Genomic DNA, 19,427 nt, shown 5'->3' with positions numbered 1-19,427 from the left:
CCTCTTACATTTAAGCCATCATTTCAATACTAGTTTTAGTTTTACAGTAAATCTAGAATAGGTTTTTTGTAGGTATTAAATTGTGATTAATTAAACTTGCATCTGAGGTAAAATTTCCAAAGTGCACCATGACATTCAATCTATCTATCCATCAGTGTAACTCACTCACTCATACATATTTAGCAGGCTGAAGATTCTCCACAAGGAAAGCTATGCTACTAGAACAGCGCACAGCTTTTGTGTACATCATGAAAGCGAGGAAACCCACACCAGCAGGATCTCACTAATGCATGCATGATGGCTTTATGAAATTGTATGTAGATGAAATAAATAAATTAAACTGTACTAAACATACACCAGATAAGAATGTGATTTTGATAACATTGTCAAGAAAGTACTGATAGTGAAAGTGGTTAATCTAGGGCAGGACTGCCCAAAGTGTGGCCTGCAAGCCAAACTTGGCCCATCAGGACATTTCATTTGGCCTGCCAAAAAGTTGCTCCACCTCCACTTTCTCACTCAGTGAGAAAACAATGAGACAAGCATATTTTATACTATACATATAACTTACTAAATTGTATGTTAGTAACAAAACATAATGTCATTTGTGAACATGCATTTTTCAAAACTGGATTTGAAGCATACTTAACTTCTTTATTTATATACTGTTTTGTTGTTTTGGCCTTCGGCCCACCACAAACATTGCACATTGACCCCCCCAAGACAATACATATTGGCATGCCAGTTCAAAGAGTAACATTGCTGTTTTAATACACTTGTGAATCTATAATAGTGGTTAGTTAAAATTTATCTCAGGTTAAGGTTTTAATCACAGATTAAGGTTTTAATCACAGATTTGTTAACCTTCCATGAAAATAAGTAGTGAAACATGACTCTGTTTAGAACAAAACCTAGATTAACAAATCCTTGAATAGCTCCAAACTCTGCTTAATATAATCTTTGATGGTGCAACCCACCCTGTGTGTTTTAAATATGTACTGAGAATATGTGTGTGCACATATAAGACATGCTATACAATAATATTCTATATATATTATAATTGTTTACTATTTTTATCATATTATACTATTTATAAAATTGTATAAGCTCACATTTGTATGTAATGCGTACTACAGATAAATGTGCTTCATTCTCATGTCTGTATGTGTGTGTGTGAGCATGTGTGCATGTGCCTGTGACAGTAAATTCTTCCTCACTTTTCTCCCAAGAGCCCTTCAGTGATTGATGGCACTGATTCCAAACCCCAAGGTAAGAGTTGCACTGCTGATTTTTCAGTATGAAAGTGACAGTGGAATAATGTGAGAGGAATCAGAGTAATGAGGTGATACACACACCCAGCCCACCTTCATCTGTCCTTATTTAGCTGCATCTTCAGCAGAAACCCACATAATAACTTTTATTCTGCAACTTCAGTCTCTCCAAACACAAACAAGGGGAAAGTTTGAGAATTATTTAGGACACAATGCTAAAATCACAGTTATCATCTGGATGTTTTAACGATCTGATAGTAAAATAAAGCAATAAACCAAGAGAAGCCATGCAATACAGTGATTTTATCATGGTTAAGGGGTGTTGTTAGGTGTGAAGGAAAGTTAACCCCCTAACTCTGGCAAAATCACTGTAATGCACAGCCTCAAATGGCTTATTCCTATTTTAAAAGAGTCACAAAAGACAAAAGGATAAATTCCTCATTCTGAAATTGATGTCCACAAAAGAGGCAACTCCATGCAATCATGATTGAGTATAAAAGGAGCACCCAGGAAAGGCATAGACCTTTATAAGCAAGGACGCAGCAAGGCTCACCGTGCAAATAATCCAAAAATGTATAAATAATGGTCCTCAGTGACTGATTGCAAGTTTTTTAGCTATTGCACTCTCTGTGGTTTATGATATCATCAAAGGCTTCAGGAAATCTGGAGAAATATCTGTGTATAAAAGTCAAGGTCAAAAACATTAACTGATGGCATTGCATTAAAAACCGGCAAGCATCTGTAATGGATATCACATGTGCTCAGGAATACTTTGCCAAACTATTGCTAATAAATAATGTTCTTCGCTGCATCTATAGTAGTTAAGACTGTACTATGCAGAGTGGAGGCCATACGTCAACAATGTCCAGAAACCTAAGTGACTCTGGATGGTTGCACCAGGTTTGTGTAAGTTTATACTTAAGTTTGGGCCCAAAGTCTTTACTAAGTCCTTAGTTACACTAGTTAGTTTCAAACTATCCTTTTACGAAATTTGGTTGCACCGCAAATCCGTAAGTCATGTCTTAACTAGTAACACCTAACTAATGTGTACATCGCTTTAACATGACGATAACTTGCTCAGAACCAATCAGTAAACCCGCTGGCATGGAAATGCAGCGCCAGCTGCTCTGACTCCTAATGGAATATCCAGCATAGAAAAGAAAGATGTGTACAAGTTAAACTGAATAAAACTAATTATCTATAGCCACTGTTGGTTTATTCTTTAATATTTCCCTAGGAAAACCAAATATGCAGCTTTATACGATGGTTTCTGGATGACCAACACAACAGCAGATCAGTTTAGCTGTTTGGGCAGCTGCTGAGTCTCACTGAGCTGGAGCTGTGGGTGTTCAGCTTCATGTTCCGAGTTTAAACCAGGATGATGATTAAAGCTGTAAATAAAGTCACAGCGTATAGCGTTTAGTTAACCAAAAAAGTCATGTTTGTGCTTTATATGTGGTTTCTGATGGTTTCCCCAACACTTACACCTGCTCAGGGGGAGGTGTAAATATTTACTGAATACTAAGCTCAACGTCAAAATTAGTTTGAGTGCAACCTGTTTTGATTTAGTAATGCATGAACCTGAACTTAGTAAACACTTACGTTACAACTAGCCTACGTTTAAACACACAGCTGGTGCAAGTGGCCACTGGAATGGCCGGAACTCGTCTGAAATGGACTGATGCACAAAGGAAATGTGTATTGTGGTCTGACTAGTCAACCTTTCAGATTCTGTTCTCTGGCTAAAGAAGAAAAACATCATCCTGATTGTTACCAGCATAAAATTCAAAACCTGCACTTAAAAAAGATGGTTCTTCAAGGGTTCTTTAGTGAAGATAATGGTTCTATATAGAACTCAAACCACTCAAAAAAACATTTGCATGCTTAGGTGTTTCTTTGCATGGTGAAATGATTCTTCAGATCAAGTGAGAATGTGTTGTATTTCTATATAACACCAGAAAGGTTCTTCTGTTGTTACAAGCTTGTTACTAGTTGACAGGAACCATTCTCCATCAATCTGAAGAACAATTTCATCATGCAAGGAACCATTTTATCAGGCAAATGTTTCTCTTAGTGTTCATGGCTTTACATAGATCCATTGTCTTAATTAAGGAACCCTTGAAGAATCGTCTGTTTTAAGAGTGTGTGATGTCTTGGCATGGAAACTGAGGTACATAATTAAATGTATTCATTTCATAGAAATAATCACAATTAACAGTTCTTCTGCTAAGCAGTGTAGTTTGTGAACATTAGACTATTGTTAATTATTCCACGAACAGCACCTATTTTTTTTCATTATAATAATTCAATTTTTAATTGTGTGTGCCATCATACAGTATGTTTCTATATTAGGTACATTACAACAGCTACAACTCCAATGAGAATTTAGAATTTTATAAGATGTGCATTTGGATCATGTTTAACAAAATGATGTTTTCTTAAGTGCTGCTGTTTAAAGCAGCTGGAACATTTCTTTAAAGATCACTGTATTACTCTTCACACGCATTTTAAGAGATGTTTGGAAAGGCCTACAAGCAAATTATTAGCTTGACACAGCACGATCATTGTTTTACCCACAGAAATAGACAGAACTAGCGTGCAAATGTCTTTCTTAACCCAAGCACATCCTGTTTGTATCACTGTTTCCTCTTTTGTTCTCTCTGCTTACAAAGGCATTACTGCAAAAAACAGGCAGAAACTCACAGCATCCCCAACTCATAGCGGAGATGAGCTTCCCCAGGAGCTAAAATAGCTGTTTCAGCCTTTTATCATTCCTCTGGGCTGCCATGAACAGTCTGCTTGGAATAGCAATGCTTGTGCGCTGAGGTTTCCATGCAAGCATAAAAAGGTAAAAGTACGTGTAAAGAACCTCATCAGAAACATAAAGAGAGATGGACTAAACCGGTTATGCTTTGTCTTCTCTTTCCGCCTCTCCCAAATCCTCTACATCATTGGCATTCACCTGTAAGTGTTCTCTCTCACCCTGTGAAATGTCCCAGTGCATTTATATCAGCGAAAGGAATAAAAGATCTGATCCTACTTGCCTGAGGAAGATGAATCAGGCCAGGGGGAATTACACTAGGCTCTTAGGCTCAGAACAGCTCTGAGGAAACTTCCAAAATGGACAGAAATGACGACCCAAGATTGCCCCTTGATTATTGTAGGATTTTACCATTTAAAAGATGGGGTGTGTCTCTGTGTTTCCTACTAGAATGTACTTGAGATCTATTATTCAGAGTGCACTGTGAAGAATTTCTACAGTGTTTACACTAATGTACTGAGTTCAAGCCAGTATGACACTTTAAATGTGTTTTACAGTTTAGAACAGCATCATAAAGAAACGTTTATAGTAGAAGCAGATTATACTGTATCAACCACCTTATTATACACCTACTAAATTATTAGTGTAACAACATTGTAATAATACAATAAAACATACAGTTTCATCAGCTGTACTGAAAAATAGGCACCAAAAGTGCTTTTCTGAATCAGCAATTTACCATTGTTTTCACTGCAAGTTAACTTCTCCTTTTTTTATTAGTTAAATGTGAAAGTTAGCTGTGCTGTATTAATGTCTGTGAACAAGAGTAAATTCAGCAAGTTTATAGTTAACTAGTGGTAAAGTCAGTTAACTTTAGCCAAGCTAGTTTATGCTAGCTAGCTGTCTAATAGCATGTTAGCTTACCTAGCACACCCGATGATAAAATACAATAAAGCATGAGATATTCAAGTGAATTAATTTTCACTTTTTATTTTTTTTGCTAAAAATGTCATATGTCATATGGTTAGTAGAGTTAACATCATCTTTGGGATTCAGTCTCTATAGGATTTGCAGTGTTATATTAGCACCAAGCTAACGGAGGTGTACATTCACTTTCCCACATAGAGTTTAGTACTATACTGCTCTAGCTTAAACACTGACTTTTGGAGCTTGTAAGACATGAAATTAAATATGAATTTATATATTCATATTTCATATATGCATGAAATATTTACATCATGTAAATCTTTAGTAAATACTTTAGCTTAAAGACCAACTGTGAGTACCATTAGAGGAAGTCTGTTAGCCTGTTGAAAGAATAGCTCTTTGTATTTTTGAAAACTGAAATGAAACCAATTTTTTTTTTGTTAGGCTTTTAACATTTTAAAATGTACATAAAATGCAATGTAAAATAACTGTTTTAACCCTTTCATTTCCAACTATGTGTGCACATATAGTTTTCAGAAAAGAGTATATTGTTGATTACAGGGGTGTGAGGCTGTCATATAGTATTGGGCTGGAAAATATGCTATTACTGTAAACAACAATGAAGAGCTGCGATGGACTGGCGGCCTGTCCAGGGTGTATCCTGCCTTCCGCTCAATGATGGCTGGGATAGGCTCCAGCACCCCACCACAACCCAGAAGGATAAGCGGTTTAGATAATGTGTGTATGTGTGTGTGTAAACGACAATACAGTATGAGTGCTGTAAATATTAATTACAATAAATATCTGTTAACTCTGCTAGTAAGTTTTACAGCGTTAAGAGCTGTCTGGCCATAGTGCTAATTGTAAAATAATTTGGTGACAAAACAGACCTCCAATTATATACTAAAACAGGCCATAATGGATAAAGCTTAAAGAATAGCGAATACATCATTTAGAAGTGTCAAACTTGTACATAAATGAACAAAGATCTCTTATATGTGTCCCTTAAATTTATTTATACCAAATTTAAATTGGTAGATAATTCAGCAGTTTTTTTCTAGTTACTTTTTACTTGAGTCAATAATTCAGTTTAGTAGCACTACTTTATCTGTAATATAGTTTGACTGTAAACCATATAGCTACTGCTACTGCTACTACTGTAAACAATACTTTGATTTTGGACTACTCTGATAATACCCTAAAACATGGTATGTAGATTGCAATTCATTTTACTGTGTGTATTTCTTAGTTGTAACGTGGTTTGTTGTTGTCCTGAATCTACATTATCAATATATTCAGCTCTTCATTAATAACATTCTGCATCACTTGTAGTGACACTCACACTTAATTCAATTTCCTATCCAATGAGGAATATAAGTGTATTTGAATGCATGTGGAATAGCCTAGTGAAGGGTAGACTAACCTCAGAGATTAGGTTTGCCTGTCATTAACAGTCTTGAGTGATGTGCAGTAGCATTAAATCATACATGTAGCTCTAGCAGCCCATATAGAATGGTAATCGAGGGAATACTTACATAGCTGCAGGATTTTTACATGGTTGTAAAAAACAGTCAATAAAAGCAGATTTGCTTTCTAATCTCATTGCCGTGAACAATAAAAGAGGATTTTGTCCTCAGGATTGGAGATGCTAAACGAAAGTGCATATACTAGAGAAGAATTAATGAGCTCATATTACGGGCTATATTTGATGACATTAATGCTGCAATATGCAATATCTATGCAAATTCACCAAACTAAAGGAGGAAGCTGAGGACACCTCCCATTAGCGTGATATAGGTGTCTTCTCTCAAGACAATATTGTGCATTTAATGGCAATATGCCACTGCCAGCACAGCAGAAATTCTCCATTACCTGTGAAAAAGAAATATATGATAGAAAGTAAATTGAATAGCGTGCCATTGGATGAAGGGACAGAACACTTGTGCTTATAAATTAGGAGGATGCCTGAACATACAATATGATTTCCCAGCAACTGCAGGTCTGTGAGGCAGAGATAGGCTAAAACAGCAGCTTTCCATTAGCTGCCGTTGCTCTCTCTGGGACGGCGAGATTAAGACTTAAGGTGGCAAAAGGCACAGCAAAGGCGGTGACGTGCTCTAATTGATTTCTGGATCGATGCGGTTAAAAAATGTAACGAAGTGGGCGAGGGCAGGGGCGGCTTCGCTTTTTGCCTTCTAAACTTACTGCAGACAATTATGTGCAGTCCAGTCTGCACGGCCAGCACTTTGGCAACTCCCTCTTCAGATGTCACCACCATGACTGACCTGAACGGGCTACGAGGGGATGAAACATCAAGAGCTGATTACTGAACTGAGACAAATAGAGCTAGTTTCTGTAAAAATGAGTGTTTAAAATCTTTATGGTTTCTTTGTCTTTTCCATTTTTACCTGGCAATTAGTGCTGAATGTCTTTCACACTAACACGTCTCATTTGGTTGCTTACAGAACCTTTGAAAAGTGGTCCTCAGGGATCCCCAGACAGTCCAGATAACTCCAACTTGCAACATTTAGGGATAGAGCAAAAATGTGGACCATCTGGGGATCCCTGAGGACTAGTTTTAGGGCACCAAAATACTTCCACTGGTTGTTGTCACCTGCTTATTGTGCACTCTTACCAGTTCTTAGATTGGAAAATCTTTAATTGTTCCTTCTCCTTTGGCTGTTTCAAGAACCTTTGAAACGTTCTTTTATGGCAGTTGTTCTCATACCGGTCCTCAGGGACCCCCAGATGGTCCAGATTTTTACTCCAACCTAACTTGTAATACATATGAATAGAGCAAAAATGTGGACCATTTGGGGGTCTCTGAGAACTACTTTGATTTTAGGGCACCAAAAACTTCCATTGGTTGTTGCCAACTGCTTAGCATGCACTCTAAACAGTTCTTGGATTGGACTTAAAAACACATTTCATTGTTCCTTCACAATCACACATCCCATTCGGCTACTTGAAGAACCTTTGAAAGGTTCTTTTATGGCAGTGGTTCTCAAGCTGGTCCTCAGGGACCCCCAGATGGTCCAGAGTTTTACTTGCAATACATATGGATAAAGCAAAAGTGTGGATCATCTTGGGGTCCCTAAGGACTGGTTTGAGAACCCCCTCCTTTGTGAATCAAAAGTGTCTCTTACATAGCATTACTCGGAAGAACACTTTTGACATGTTCAACAACACGACCTCATAGTCAGCACAGTAGAGTAGTCCAAATTCTTGAACATGAACCCAGAAAACATTTTAAAAGAACCGTAATTGTGGTTGGTGGTTATGGTAGTCCATTGCTGTACATTTACTACATTTGTGCAACTGCAAATGGATACAATACAGGAACTCATTCACTCTCAGACAGTTTACTGGTGTATGCCCATGTGTATGATATCAAGTTTCAGTGAAAAGATTGAGTCTCCCTTTGAAACACCCACTCTAATTTGGCAAAATGAGCTTGCAAAAACATTAGCAGGGAGGTTAATGCTATCATGTTGAAGCGAAGCTTTTTACCTAAGGTCATAATCAGCAGATTGGTTTTCCGTAGGTGTTCCTCTAAATCTCCATCGTCCCATATTGCTGGGAAGCACTCTTGTGCAGTGTGGTCCCCTAACTAATTACCCTGTTAGAGTTGAGCACATGCTGTCAAAGGAGGCCACTGAAGTTAATTTGCATGAAGCTAATTAATTTATTTCCCTCACCCTGAAAGCACTGAGTTATTGTTCTCCTTTCGGTGAACTTAAAATATCACAACGTACTTTGGCTTGAATGTTACCTTGAGTGACTGATCTCATCTAGTGGATAAAAATGCAGGCGTCAGGAAGGCTTTGTCTGAAGCAATAAAGAATTTCTGGCCACACTGCTTTAAGAGGAGGTATTTGACTTTCAGCAGGAGATTTGGAAGGATCCATTAATATTGTATCGTCCAACTACCAGCTCACACTGCTGGCCGGCCTTCAAGCTGTCACAGATGAGGCAAGGAGTATCACCACGTGTGGGGAGGAGGACGCAGTGCTCATTCTCTCTGCTACGTGGTACCCTGAGGGAGAGACCGCAGACCTCTAAAAGGACTGGGGGTGCACGTGGCTGAGGAGTGTTTGTGTGTTTACCAGGATGGTAAACATAATGAAACCCCTGCTGCAGAAAGACCTCATGGGGGAGGGGGTTGGCATGACTCCATGCACCCCAGGGACTCTGTTTGAACTCTGTAGGGTCACCGGAACGGCTGACTCTTGCTATTGTAGCATCCCTTTACTGGCTTACACTCATGCAGAGCAACCACACGCACAGGCTCTTGGGAAGCACTGCATTCATGGTAGGAGAGACATTTCTTGTAAATAAGCTGTTGTTGTTAGCTTAATAATGTGCCCATGTGCTGTTTGTGCTATTCTGTGCTGGGCTGTGGGGTAGTTAGTGCAGTGTTAGTGCCTATGGTCAGATGAAAGTGTATGGCTAGAAGTGACCTGCTTGTTATCTTGGCTGCTTCAGCAGTGCTGAATGGCTGTTCTCCCCTACTGCCTGTTCAATAAAAGAGCATTGGCCTTTAAAGTGCAGTGTTTCCTGTGTATTATTCTATTCTGCGCCACAATATTGTACTGGTAAAAACACTGCCTATAGAGCAGAGATGGCTCACATGGCTCTGATCATGGTTGGGGGTACAAGGGGAAAACAATTAGCTACAAATGAGCTACATTCTCCTGAGGAGGGATTCAGTAGCAGTGGTTATGAGGAGTCTCTCTCTCTCAAAGTAAGAAGTGCAAGGACTGGCTACTGAAGTCCAGAGTTTGATGAGAAGCAATATCAATAAAAATGGTAAATTTCTTATGAACTGAGTCACAGATGTACAAAAGAATTGGAGATGAAGTCAGCATGACATGGGAGGTCAGAGGGAGATGAGAAACAGATGAAATAGATTGATGCAGCAACTGCCTTCGCTTCAGTCAAGCCAAGTCAGATCTTTCTGGACAGCTCTCAAAGTTCTTTCTGCGAAGAGCAGCCCCGGAGGCAAAGAAGTTTAAGATCTAAGATTTAAGAAGAAAAGTCTTCCAAAAGGATCTGTGTAATGAAGCAGAGTTGGTTTGATGGTGTATGTAGACAGCTGAGGTGCATCTCTCAAGGGTCTAAAACTATGGACAGGCACAGTGGTAGACCTAGAACTTTGGTTTGCTCATTAGTGCACTGGAGTACAAAGATCCTGAGTGAATGATTTACAGAGAAAACCGAAACACCAAAACAAAACCAACACAGAGCAATGCATTGTGAAACAGTTCCAGTGTAAGAATGTATAAATAACTATGCATGTTTAATTGGTGGTGGCATCACAAAAGATACAAGAAAAATACCTTTTTCAGTGTTTAGTGTGTCCACAGCTTCCAGGATATTTTTCCACACCTCCAATGCTCAGTCTTAGAAGTTGGTTGCATTTTCTGCTTCTCATGATGCAAATAACCCAAACATATTCAATGATGTTGAGGTCTGGACTCTGACCAGTCCGTTGTTCTGAGAGCATCAGCAGCTTATTTTTCTCCTCTCTCTCAAAGATGACAGCTTTAAGCATTGGTGGTCTACTGTGTCATATGTGGTTCTAAGGGGTCCCATTTTCTCTACATTTTTAATCATTTTTTCAGTTTTGGAAACCCTTGTTTTTTTCACTTTTTTACTTACTTGTGCAAATAGATTATCTTATATATAAATTCCTCTGAAATATCTGGATGGTCATTTGGCCAAAAGGTGGTCTCTGACTTTACAGTGTACACACTTAAAAATGATGGTTCTCCAAGGGTTCTTTAGTAAAGAAAATGGCTCTCTATAAGTCCATGAACACTCCAAGAACCCTTTACTTGATTGAAGGTTTCTTTGCATTATGAAAGGGTTTTTCAGATTGGTAGAGAATGTAGAGATGGTTCTGTAGAGAACCTTTTTGAAAAGGGTTCTATATAGCACCAAAAAGGGTTCTTCTATTGTTACGGTGCCAAGCCTGTAACAGTAGAAGAACCCTTTTTGTACTACATTAAACCCTTTTCAAAAACGCTCTACATAGAACCATATAAAACACATTCTCTATCAATCCGAAGAACACTTTAATGATGCAAAGAACGCTTTAATCATGCAAAGTGTTCTTTGAGTGTTCACGGTTCTATATAGAACCATTTTCTTTACTAAAGAACCATTGAAGAACCATATTGTGATGATCATCATTTTTTGAAAAATGAGAGCCACTTTAACTTCTGCTCTTAAATTCTTTAAAAACTGACTGACCGATAAAATGTCAGTTTTTATTCAACTGGTGTCATTTGGCTTACTTTATTAAATCTCTCATCATCTTAAGCCACCATTTTTGTACCTATTTTGGACTCTTGTTGAATCTATTTCTCACCTCAGTTCAGTTCCTCAGCTTGAAGGACTAAATCTTGCCTCTTGGCTCAGGCTATAGATCAAGTTGGTTGCTTCTTGTCATTTTGGTCATGATCAGGGTGTGTAATAGGTTCTCTTGAAGCAGTTCATTCTTTTAGTGTTGGAGCTCTAAGATTGGAGCTATAAGACTTTCATGACAAAAACACAGTGGCAGCAAAACCCGTTGATCATTGCTGTAGCATTGCCAGAATTGCTCACTGTAAGACTTCAGCTCTTGTATGAGCATGTAGCATTCTCAGTATTCCTGTTATTTTTTATTTTTTTTTCTGGGGTGGTGTTGGATGTTAAATTATATAATTCAGTTTTGTTTGCCTATAAGAAAGTTGGTCATCACTGCTTCTTGTGGACTCCAATGTGTTTTTTCCGTGAATTTTTGTTTGTAAAATACACTCTTAAAAAAGATTTTTCAAGGGTTCTTTAGTAAAGAAAATGGTTCTATCTAGAACTAAGAGTTCTCTATAGAACTATTTCATGCTTAATGGATTCTTTGCATGGTGAAATGGCTCTTCAGATTGGTGGAGAATATGTTATATATTTCTCTATATAGAACCATTTCACGCTGCAAAGAACCCATTAAGCATGAAATAGTTCTATATAAAACTCAGGGTTCTAAATAAAACATTTTTGAAAATGGTTCTATAGCACAAAAATAGTTCTTCTATTACTGCTAGCATGACATTGTAACAATAGAAGAACCTTTTTCTGGTGCTATAGAGCCATTTTCAAAAAGGTTTTATTTAGAACCCTGAATTCTCTATAGAACTATTTCATGCTTAATGGGTTCTTTGCAGATGGTTGTTCAGATTGATGGAAAATGGGTTGTATATGGTTCTAGATAGAACCTTTTTTAAATAACCCTTGAAGAATCATATTTTCTAAGAATGCAGTGAAAGAATTGCATCAGCTTTAGTGTGAAAGGTTTTAGTGCATTAAACTATTTCAAATTTTCATGTGTCTTTGTGTTCTTTGTTCGAAAAACAAAAAAATGAATTTGCATCCAAGATATTAAAAACAATAATTACTTCTTATTAAGCACTCTCTGTTTGCTTCTGAGAGAAGCTCTTGAGGAGTTTTAATCAAAGGAGTGGTGAGACAAAAATAATCACTGGTTGTTAAATAACTGACAGCACAAGCTATTCTCTTCAGCTTTTAAATAATATAATTTTAGTACTGCTTAGTACTTATATAAATGGCACTATATATTCCCTGTAGTGTCTATGTAATTTGTGCTGGCCATGCAGGGAAATCAAGGTTTAACTATACTTACATAATCGCTGGCTGCTGTGTAAGGTCAGCTTACATACGTCAAGATTCTTTCAGGCTGTGTTTTTTTTTTTGCTATCTTTCATCTCTAAGTTAATTTTGTATTTCTTTGGCAATCGTCTTTAAACAGGAAAGTGCAGCTTGTGATAATTAAACAATCCTGTCAGACAAATTGGAAGTGTGTTGATGCAGAGGGAGAACAGTTAGAGCAGTAGGCTCACACCTGCCAGCTCCTGCATCTCAAACACTGGCTTACTGATCCCCAAAATAGACACGTTACACACCATCACGCTTGGCAACAATGATTCTTCATCTTTATTCCATTCAGTCTGCTGTGTTTTTGCCACTGAACCCTTCTGTTTGAATTCATTAGCACTTTATAAATAATGACTGTTGTGGATGATTAAAAGCAAAATGGATGAATGCATGGATGAATGCATCCATGGATAGATGGATGGATGGATAGATGGATGGACAGATCTATACTTGCTCATTCATACATTCACTTTTGTTGTATTTTTGTTACTTGCATTTATTTGTTAACTGTATTATTATGTCTGCGTCACATGCTGTAAGTCATAATTCCTTTTGTCTTTAAGTAACCCCTTTAAATGGCCAAGGCCTGCCAGTGGGCCCAAAGTAGTTTTGCTTTGTTTCCAAACAGAGTCATTGGAATTAGGGTCATTTCTGAACATTTGGTAATCCTAAGTTACATCCTACTTTAAGTCCCTTATTTACCTCATATTATTATGTATTCAAAGATGAATGAAGCCATACTTTATCCATTTCTATAATATCTATATAAATAAAAAAACAAAAATATATACAAATAAAATAGAATACAGTGTGTGTTTATGTTGTGTGCAATATTTCTGTATTCTTGACTGTTTGGAAGGGAGAATCATCAATGTCTTCATTAAACATTGTCTGCCAAAAGCATGATTCATACAAACAAACATCATTAAAGAAATAATACGTAATCACAGTTTCCCTAGTGGTTCAGGGGCCTTAGGTGTATTTATACCACCTACGGCCCTGACTAGAGTGAGAGATAGTTGGCAGGAATCAGATTTGAGAGTGAAATGTGCTGGAAAGCAACTAATAAAATAGAGAGAGAGAGATGTCCCACTAATCAGAGAGAGAGAGAGAGAGACAGATGATCTTGGTAAGAAGGATAGGTAACAGGTATGACATGTTTGTTTTTTAATTGAATAAATGAATGTAACCTCTTTCTGCAGGTCATACTGGCCATTCTGCAAAATATTTGGTAACTATTTGAAGGCCATCTGCATAAGGACTTCATAACACATGAAGAAGTTTTGAATTATGTACTTATAAAGCAATAGTTGAGTAATAATTAACAGCTTATGCCTTTAATCGCAAGATGACATAAGATGTTTTATGAAGTAAATGTAGTAAGCCTGGCATTTTAAGAGTGAAGACATAAGGGTGGTAGACCTTTATTCCTTTTTTATCATCTTAAAAACTAAGGTTTTGTACTCATACATACATACAGCTGATATAGGGCTTTTATTTAGGCCTCTGCATAGTCTTGTATAAGCTCCATTTTTTGAGAAGAACATAGTTATAACCATGTCATAAATGAAACAAACTGTCCATCACTTTAGTTTAAGGTCCCTTATGTCAGTACAGTGTGTCATCTTACGATTGTGTAATGAAGTCCTTATGTAGGCAGCCTTCAAATTAAGTTTTAAAATATTTTTAATTAATATAATCAAATCAAAAATAGCCTTATAACTCTTATCCCTTGTAACTCTTAATTTTTATCAAATTAACTAGGGCACTGTTGGCTCTCTGTGTTGAGCTGTTAGTGAGCAATGATGGGTGAAAGGGGAGGAGTGAGAACCCGTTCTGTGAAAACAATTCACACCTCTCCAAGAAGGCAGCCATACTAAGATATAACAGATGACTTTCTGCATATAGAAAAAAAGTTACTGCCACAATACAAAAATACCATTTAAACACAATTACACTTTTATAAATGTCCACTTGCTTACTCACCCCCAAAAAGGAAAATCCAGTTTGCTAGTGGAACAGGTAGGAATAGCTTTTTATGGCTGCTGTGAAAAAGAGCTCAATCTGCTTTTATATGGTTTAAATGTTTTGTGGTTACCATAGCTGCCTGATATCAGCATTACCACTACTGAAATAATGTAATGCATTTGTCTTGGTCCAGTCTAGAGTAAATTGGAGACATTTTTAGAGATGTGAAGTTCTTAATTACAGTTTTTAATCTTTTTCAAAAATACATATTTTTTTCACCAAGCAGAAAAAAATATACTTGAGTGTTCACTGAAATCTGCTCAAGTTGACATTGAAGTCACAGAGTAAAGCACAGAATTTGAAACAACTGGAAAGTCTTCAATTAGCCTCTCTTGGTCTCTGCGAAGGAGTGTGAAAACAGTGTAGGTGTGAAGACTGAAGCTGTTCCAAATCACATCAATATTTTGTAAGTATTTTTTCATCCACGTTTTATAACTTTACATAGTGATAATTTAAAAGGATATAGAAATAAGAATTCTATACTGATTACCTGAAGATTCTTTAGACCTCATAAAGGTCCTTTATACTCACACATCTCATTTACAATAATTATGATTTTTTAAAGAACCAACCTTCTTCTGCAACCTCACTCCCAACAACAATGTCAGAGTTGTATGAACTACAGTACATTAGTAAGAATAGCTGGCTAATTTATTAAGCCTGCAAAAAACAAAATTTGTATTAATTTTGATGTGAAGAATCATCTCATAAGTCAATAGAGTCTTCAGAATTTCATAATAATGACTAATGTTAATTATGACTACTGAGTAATTTACAAGATCAATGTAATAACATACATAATTGGATTTACCTTGTTGAAATAATCACATTGTATCAAAATATTGATTTACTGTTAAAATAATGACATTGTGTCAAAATATTGACTTACTATATTGAAGTAATGGCATTGTATAAAAATATTTACTTACTATATTGAAATAATGGCATTGTATGAAAATATTTACTTACTATATTGAAGTAATGGCATTGTATGAAAATATTTACTTACTATATTGAAGTAATGATTTATTTCCCAAAATATTGACTTTGTCTGTCGACATAAGGAAGACTTCTTGTCTCAAAATATTGACTTTGAATGATTTGTAATACTGACAAATTGTCCCAAATTAATGATTGACTTCCATGATATTTAATAGCTCATTGTTTCCACTCTTAAAATCTTTCACTCTCAAAATCTTTCAAAATACTATGTCAATATGTTAAGCTATTAAATCCATATTTTTAGACAGTAAGTGTTTGTTTTGAGATTTTACTCTTTCTGAGTTTTGTATCATAGCTACTACACTTATGAACCTGAGTTGCTCTAGAAGCTGCATTTAGCTGAAGGTAATATTACCATTCTGCGTGCTGCAGCTTTGTGTGAGTGGGTGTTGGTGGTACAGATTTAGAAGGCTTTTGAAGTGTGTGCCTTTTGCCGACAATTTCATTCCACGGCTTTCTCTGCAAACTTAGACATTCAAATGTAAACTTGTTCTGTCGGTGTGATCAAATGAGGAACGGCACAAAGAGATCTTTATCGGTCCAGGAGCTTTCAGCACATTCACATCCTGGCACCAAAACAAATTAACGTTCATCTTCAAGGTTACTGCAAACAGAGTTTGCGAACAAAGCTCCTTCCTGTTAATTGACAATCCAAATCTGTTTATCTTGGAGAGACACAGAGGTAGTTTGATTTGAAAAGTTGCGCCGAGAGCCAGAGTTGGAGGCTTATCGAATTCAAGCACCCCAGAGAGCAACAGCAGCAAAATTGAACCTGGCAGCTGGCAGCGGTTTACTCTATCTTTGAGAATATTATTATTGGAATAAAATCACTGCGCTTTAAAATGTCAGAATCACCGCGTGGTTAAAATAACATCACTGTAAATTAGAGAGAATGAGAAAATCAGACAGTTTCAAGAGGAATTTAAAATTCAGGCTTCACACACACACACACACACACACACACACACACACACACACACACATGAATACCATCCTCTGTAAATGAGAGCGTGGGCTGCTGGATGAGAGTAAAAGGGCATTCTAGGTAAAGTTATTCCTTACAAACAATTCCACACAGACAAACCATGAGCCTTCCTCAGGCTAAAAAACACCACGCCTGAATAACCTCCTCAAGTCCTGCTTCTGTCTCCTTCAGCTGATCATTAATGAGACAAACAGACTCACAGACAGCCAGACAGACAGATGGACAGACAGAGAAAGAATGAGAAAGGGGTGGGCCCAGACTCCCCAGGCCCAGATCATCCAATATGGGCACATGCCCTGGGGCCCAAGCCACCTGGGGGCCCCTGTGAACAATTATGAGAACATCTAAACAGCTGTTTTGACTAGTGTTGGGAATTGTACTAGTAGCACAGGGGAAAAATGCACTAATATGTGGCTGTGTTATGGCTCATCACAATCCTGATGCTCTCCATGTCTTTCCTAAATGCCCGGTTCTTTTTCACCTCCAACTGCTGCTTAGCCACTGTTCCACTATTCACCATTACTTTGGTCAAGCTTTCAGGTTTTTAGCAGTGAGCTAGTGTTTCGGTAAGTTAAGGTACTTTGAAGCTCCAGATATTCCAAAAATATTCAGAGGGATCATGAATGGACCAAAAGAAACGGCCCTAAATTACTTTGAAATAAGTGTGGTTCCAGTGACTTACGTTAAAGTATGTTTTTTCCTTCTCCTGTAAAGTTACTGTTTTGGAGATAAAATGTTTTGCTCTGACAACAGTGTATATATATTGCAAATAAAATAAAAAATAGTTACTCAAAAGATAAATAGTTTTCAAAGGATAATCAGTCTCTTTGTTATACTTTTTAAACATTCTCTATTGTAGAAAATGCTTCTCTCATTTTTGAAATAAAAGAGTTTCATGGGGTATGTAAATACTGTTAAAGTATTAAAGTGTTAAAGTATTGATTAAGTATGTAAATATTGTTAAAGTTTTAAAATGTTCCATTCACTCCCCAGTCCATATGGTCCACACATGAAATAAAGCTATAAAACACTTTGTTTTGAATTCACTGTTCTTGTAAAGTGTTCTTGTGATGAAAACTAAGGCATTTACATGAATATCTACCTGTCTAGCCTACAGCAGGTTGGCTCCACCCACTCATACTGAAGTTATAGGGAGTGTTTTTTGAATGAAACACAAAACAGCGCAGCCCATCAAAACAGAGCTCAGCATAGAAAAATGCACACGGGTCCTTTAGCCCCTTAAAATCCCAGACTTATTAGACACTAAGCCTTAGCATTGTGCCAGTCTTATCTTTTATGTTAGTGGATGTCATAGTCACTGTGCTTCTGAAATCTCTCATTTGCTTCAGCAATCTTTTTTTTTACTTCTGAGTTTTGATATAGTTTAGTGGTTGAGAGGGTCATACAAGAAGGCACTGAATCTAAGTGTCACTTGGACCTTAAGTGTCACTGTTTTGACCCTTAGCCACACCCAATCAAAGTGCTCCAACACGCATTTCCAACCCACATTTATTTATTCACTTATATGTATATTTATTTTGTTTGTTGGTATATTTGGTCTGCCATAGTTTAAGTTGTTTTGTTCAAGTCTCCTGAGTCTCTTGAAGGTTTAGTAAACATATCAACAATGACTTTGCTGTCAAAGCAAGCCTAAATTACAGACCAGGCCTGAGTCAATCTGCATTCCAGACTTTATGTTCCATGTGCACATTTGTGTAAATGTGGTGTGTTGTATTTCAGTCCTGTGGGAATGGCTCTCCTGGCTTTGTACCTCTAGGCTGGTTTGCTTCTTCTTTTTATGTAAGGCATGATTTTCACATTTTTGATCAGTGTCCACCACAGAACGCGCAGTGGTAAGAAGCCTGGATCCCACTCGTTGTGTTTATAGACAGTGCTAGCTGGGGGTAATTACTAGCACCTTTTTGGGTATCAAAGTTTTAATGTGTTCCACTTCTGTGCCCTCAATGTTCACATTGGGGGTATTTGGTAACAGCTTTAGCTCTTATTTACAGTGGATTGAAAATGAGGTCGTTGCCGAAGACAGAGCTTGTTGGCCATGTGTTTCGATAAGATAAAACGCTTTAGCATGCCTGAGGTTTAGCGCTGTGATATACAGTGTATAGCACCACTGTGTTAGAACTGGTATGAAGAAAGAGCAAGAATACACAGAGGCTCTGTTAGAAATAGTTTTAGTAACATAAGCAAGGCCTAGTTAACACTTTTAAGAGTAGTGACAATATCCTAAATATCGGCACCTTTAAATCTGTCAGCTGCAATGACGCTTTCACTAAAGACCAGCCATAGATGTCAACATTTTTGTTGTTATAGTCTCTATTTAGGCACTGCAATATGCCCCTTTATTCTTTTTGTAAATTTATCATGTCAGTTTAATGAAGACACATATGACTAAGAGAGGAAACTGACTGCATACTGTCATATAGTATGTAAACACACTTAAAATTTCAAAGCATACTGTTCACTCCCCAGTTCATACAGTTCATATATGGAAATTAAGCTGCAAAACAGCCTATTTTGAATTTATTGTTTCGATGTCAAGCGTGTAACAATAAAGAACCTTTTTGGGTGCTATGTAGAACCAAACAAAACACATTCTCCATCAGTGTGAAGAACTATTTCATTTTATAAAGAACCATTTAATCATGCGAAGGGTTCTTTGAGTGTTCAGATTATATAGAACCATTTCCTTTACTAAAGAACCCTTGAAGAACCATATTTTTTCAAT

This window comes from Colossoma macropomum, unplaced genomic scaffold, assembly GCF_904425465.1.
Source record: "Colossoma macropomum unplaced genomic scaffold, Colossoma_macropomum, whole genome shotgun sequence".
Classification (NCBI taxonomy): domain Eukaryota; kingdom Metazoa; phylum Chordata; class Actinopteri; order Characiformes; family Serrasalmidae; genus Colossoma; species Colossoma macropomum.
The sequence above is the reverse complement of the archived record's forward strand: the minus strand, read 5'-3'. Positions refer to the sequence as shown.